The sequence below is a fragment of the Bos indicus genome, chromosome 15, assembly GCF_029378745.1.
Source record: "Bos indicus isolate NIAB-ARS_2022 breed Sahiwal x Tharparkar chromosome 15, NIAB-ARS_B.indTharparkar_mat_pri_1.0, whole genome shotgun sequence".
Taxonomy (NCBI): domain Eukaryota; kingdom Metazoa; phylum Chordata; class Mammalia; order Artiodactyla; family Bovidae; genus Bos; species Bos indicus.
In genome coordinates this window covers 55,343,944-55,349,455 of record NC_091774.1, presented here as the reverse complement: position 1 = coordinate 55,349,455, position 5,512 = coordinate 55,343,944, and the positions used below count along the sequence as shown (strand labels likewise).

At 39.9% G+C, this 5,512-nt stretch overlaps 1 pseudogene; it reads right to left on the bottom strand.

The window, feature by feature from the left end:
* Nucleotides 1-225: 225 nt before the first annotated feature.
* Nucleotides 226-1,721, bottom strand: LOC139187344 (TP53-regulated inhibitor of apoptosis 1 pseudogene; annotated as a pseudogene).
* Nucleotides 1,722-5,512: the final 3,791 nt, after the last annotated feature.

Below are 5,512 nucleotides of genomic sequence, written 5' to 3'. Positions count from 1 at the left end.
CAAGAACTACAATTCCACAGCCTCCAGAAAGAAAACCACAATCACAGAGAGCTAATCAAAATGAACACATGGATTACAGCCTTGTGTAACTCAATGAAGCTATGAGCCATACCACTCAGAGCCACCCAAGACAGATGGTGTGGTGGAGAGTTCTGACCAAACGTGGTCCGCTGGAAAAGGGAATGGCAAACCACTTTGGTATTCTTGCCTTGAGAACCCCATGAACAGTACGAAAAGGCAAAAAGATCTGACACCGGAAGATGAACCCCCACCCCACTCCAGGTCAATAGGTTTCCAATATGTTACTGGGGAAGAGTGGAGAAATAGCTCCAGAAAGAATAAAAGAGGCTGGGCCAAAGTGGACACGATATTCAGTTGTAGATATGTCTGGTGGTGACAGTAAAGTCCGATGCTGTAAAGAATAATATTGCATAGGAACCTGGAATGTTAGGTCATGGTAAATTGGACGTGGTCAAGCGGAAGATGCAAGAGTAAACTCTGACATTTTAAGAATCAGTGAACTAAAATGGATGGGAATGGGCAAATTTCATTCAGATTGCAACCACAATCTCAAATATCCCATTATTCAGAACACTGAGTTCCTGCTGAGATTACAAAACCAGAAATCTCAAAGCAAAGAGTGATGGCTCATCATCTTTTACAATTGAGAAAAAAAATATTAAGGAGGAAAGGAAACTCCTCCCTCTTAAATGCATCAAATCAATGCTATCTTCAATTTTAATTGACATGATCCAGAGTACTCAATTTCCTGATTTGAGGAGTCCACCTTCAAGGTGACTTTCAAGGTCAAGAAGAGCTTTCAGGCTTCTCTTTGCCATGGCCCATGAACTCTCCAGTCTTTCAACAGGAATCTCCTTCTCCTTTATGCTTTCTGAACACATTGCTGGTAGAACTTGAAGAGGTCAGGGCACAGGTCTCCGGAGCCATCCCCCTTGAGGAGCTTCTCAGCAAAGCTGCAACTGAAGCACTGTACTTGGGCTTCACGTCAGTGCAAGCCTCCCCTACGCTGTTCATGGCATCAGCTGTTTCTTGTGTTTTTTACCTAAATTTGAAATTTTAATACACTCATGATACTAACCTTTGTTGGTTACACATGTTGTGAATCTCTTCTCCCAATTTTTAGCTTGTGTTTTAAGGTGTCACTGGATGAACAAACATTTTACATTTTAATATATTCCTATTTATCAGCCTTTTATTAAATAGTCATTGCTTGGTCTGATTCAGAAAATTTTTCTTACCTATATTTACCATTAAGAATTTAAAGCTTGTTTTTCATAGGTAAGCCCTTTCTGGATGCTTATGTGTACAAGTATGAGTTAGGTTCCAATTGTATCTTTAACATATGAGAACCATTCTGGGCAGTCCCTTTTGTTGAACACCTCTCTCTTCCCCAATGATGTAACGTGCCACCTCTGTCATACAACAGATTTCTACACATGTAGCCTGTGTCAGGACTCTTATTCACTTTTATTAGTCTATTTATCTATATCTGCTGGTGCCACACAATCTTAACTATTTATTTAGTTCTTAAATCTGGGAGGGCAAGCCTGCTTGCTCTTCTATCTTAAAAGTGTCCAGGCTATAACTCACTCCTACTCTTCCATATATATATTGAAATTATCTCAACAATTTTCAAAAATTCTCCCTTGGATGTTTGAATTCATAAAATGTTGAATCACAGTTCATTTTGAGGAAACACATATGTGAATAAAAATGAAAGGAAAAATTAATTAATTAATTCACAAGTCATGATATCTGGGCTTCCCAGATGGCTCAGTGGTAAAGAATCTGCCTGCCAACACAGGAGACTTGGGTTTGACCTCTGGCTCAGGAAGATCCCCCAGAGGAGGTAATGGCAATCCATTCCAATATTCTTGCCTAGAAAATCTCATGGACAGAGGGGCCTTGTGGGCCACAGTCCATGGCGTCACAAAGAGTCAGATACAACTTAGGGGACACACGTCACAATATCCAGCAAAAGAACAAAGAAACCACAGGAAGAAAATAATAATGATAAAGGTAGAAATGAATGAGAGGCTTGGGAAAAAAACAGCTCTAACGAATAAATTAAATTTTTAGTTTTCTGAAAAAAGGATGAAAGAAAACATACTACTAGCTAATGTAATCAAGAATAAAAGGGACAAATCACAGATACACAAAGTAAGAAAGAAAGGACAGTGGAGATATAATTGAAACAGGAGAAATTTTTAAAATCAAAAGAAGGAGTTCCCTAGTGTGCTAGTGCTTAGGATTCAATGCTGTCACTGCCATGACCCAAGTTCAATCCCTGGTCAGGGAATTGAGATCTCACAAGCTGTGTTGAGTGCCAAAAAATAAATAAAGAAAATCAATAAAAATCAAAAGAAACTACTTTGCAAACTTTAATGCAAAAACATTTGCATGTTTAGATACAATTGACTGTTTCCTAAGGAAATACAATTTACCAAACAAGCCAATTAATGATAGAAAACTTAAGCAGATGAATTTCCATAGAAGAAACAGAGAACATTACCAACGAATTTCCCCGCCACCACACACACATACACAAATCAGCTCCAGAAAGTTTCATAGAAGTTAGCCAAATCTGTAAAGATAGAGACCTCTGATGCACAATAAATTGTTTGCAATGCTTTTAAAATGAAAAACTTCCCATTTCTTTCTTCTATAGCAAGTATTACATTGATATTTAAACTCAGTTTTGTAGAAAACAGCATGAAAAACAGAACTATAGACTGAATTACTTGTGAATATTAAAGCAAACTATTTGAATAAAATGGGTTTCCCAGGTGGCTCAGTGGTAAAGAATCTGCCTGCCAACTCAAGAGACACAGGAGACAAGGGTTCAATTCCTGGGTTGGGAAGATCCCCTGGAGGAAGAAATGGCAAACCACTCCAGTATTCTTGCCTGGAAAATAGAAATATTACACTCAAAAATATTAGGAAACAATCCAACATCACGTCACCATATACCATGAAGAGGAAGGATTAGGGAAACCATTAATATATTACATCAGATTAACAGATTTAGGAAGATAATCATATGGTTATTTCCATAGATGCTGAAAAAGCTCCTGATCAAAACTCTCCACACAGTGAAATTTATGAGTGATTTCTTAATATGATAAAATATATACACTTTGTTCCTAAAGCCAGAATCTAACAACACAGAAATACTAAGGGTATTTCCGTAAGATCAGCAATAAACCAAAGAGGCCCTCAACATTGTACTGGCGGCACTAGGAGAAAAGTAAGAGAAATCAGGAAGAGGCCTAAGAATGGGGGAGAAAGGGAGTCAATCCATCCCTTGCAGGTAGTATGATTATGTATCTGGAAAGCCCCCAAAGTATTTTGCATTTGTCTTCATTGTTATTATTTCTGGTGTTGCTCATTTCTTACTATAAATCAAGGTTTTTTTCTGGTATCATATATATTCTGCCTGAAAAACTTCCTTTACTGTTTCTTATAGCACAAGACAATTGGGAATTCATTCTCTTGGCTTTTATTTGTCCAAAAGCATCTGTGTTTCTGCCTAAATTTTTGAAAGATATCTTCACTGGAATAGCTTTTTCTGTTGACCATATTTTTTCTTTCAGCTCTTTAAAGATGCAATTCTTGTCTTTGTTCCTCTGAATGTAATGTATCTTTTTCTCTGACTGCCTTCAACATTTTCACTTTACCTTTGGTTTCCAGAAATTTTAATATAATGCATCAAGATTAAAAAAAGAAAATTCTGTTGAGAGTCTCTGTGTTCTTGGATCTATGATTTCATCACTTTCATTATTTTTGGAACATTTTCAGCCTACCTCTTTGAATACTTCTGCTCTGTTATCTCTCCTTCTGGGATTTCAGCTACATGGGTGTTAGACTGTTCAATATGGTATTGCAACTCTTTAGAGCTCTGTTGTTTGTTTTCACTTCTTTTTCTCTTTGTGTTTCAGTCTAGGTAATTTTTATTGACCTCTCATCAATATCTGTAATCATTTCTTTGGATATCTTGAGTCTACTGATGAGCCCAGAGCTCTTCATCTCTCTCTCTCTCTCTTTTTTTTTTTTTTAATAATTTTAGTATTTCCATTTGACTCTTTCTTGGTATTTCCAATTTTCTGTTAATTTTAACACTAGGTCCTCAGTACAGCCATCTGCCTGTCTTTGAGATATGTGCTTCCTTGTTCCTGCATTCTTCTGTGTTTCTTATTATCTACTACCTCCCTCTGGGTCTCATGGGTTGGCTGCACAGATCCTGCCAGGCAACCCTCTCCATCCTGCCACTCCCCCAGGCTCCAGTCGTAGCTCCTCCCCTTGCCCTTTCAAGCCTATAAGGGGCAAGACCTCCCTCATCTGGCTACAAAGGAGACACTCAAATATTTATTGGATCAATTAATTAAAGTATCTGGAACATAAGGTGTTGAGAGAACACAGGTTGATAAGCATGGAATTAGGAATTCAATCATAACTCATTGGTAAAAGACCTTGACTTCCTCTGAGCGCCCAGAAAGCAGGCTGAACTGCCAACTAGAAATAACCAAATGGATCTGAATCCAAAGTCAAGTGCAGGAGGTGAGTACTGTGCAGAAGACTGTATCAGCTGCTGAGTGCTGAGCCCCCATGCCTGTGGGCAAGGTCCGTCTGTTCTGCCATCCAGGTGGCCTCCTAACTTTAGCAAAAGAAGAAGAAAACCCTCTTTGACAGTTCACCCTAAGAGCCTGGGATTTCTCTTTGCTGCTGGCTTTATACCGGGCACTAAAGGTAGATAGTGATCCCTACTCTGATTCGCATTCAACAGGTGATCCTGAGGAAGCACCCACCCTTTCTGGACCTGTTTCTACATCTATAGAACAGATGAGGTTAGAGCTATAAGGGAAATAACGCAGATCAAGGGCCTACAGGACTATGAGTTGTTCTTTGTATTAATACTTTTAAAAGAGCCAACATTTTTGAGTGTCTACTAAGAAACAGGCGATCTATGTGCATTGTTCCATTCAGTTCTCAAAGCAACCCAATGAGGTAGGTGCTACTGGTATCACTAATTTACACACATAAAAACTGGCATCTCACATTATTCTCACAACTCTCCAATGTAAATGCTGGTCCCATCACAGCTCTGAGAGGCGCAGTGATCTATCTAAAGTCTCTCAGGTCACAGAAGACAGGAGCTGGGCTCGGTTTGGGTCCTCCTGACTCCAGAGCCTTCTTTCCCCTTCTTCACACTCTCCATTCCATGCTTATGACTGGTTTCCTTTCTTGAACAGTCCATAAAAATCTTCAAAGCTCAGTAATCCTGTGTCCCCAGTATGAGAGACAGACCGAGAGGATAGAACTGTTTTGATTAAAAAACTGAAATAAGGGCGGAGACCTGCACATCCAGCGGAGCGGCCAAAGAGGGGTGCACTACACCGCTACCCCAGGGCGGGCGGCTGGCTGGCCGGTCGGCTCCGCACCCACCCGCACCCGCGGGCGGCGGTCGCGCAGGCTCAGCGGCGGAACTGCGCCT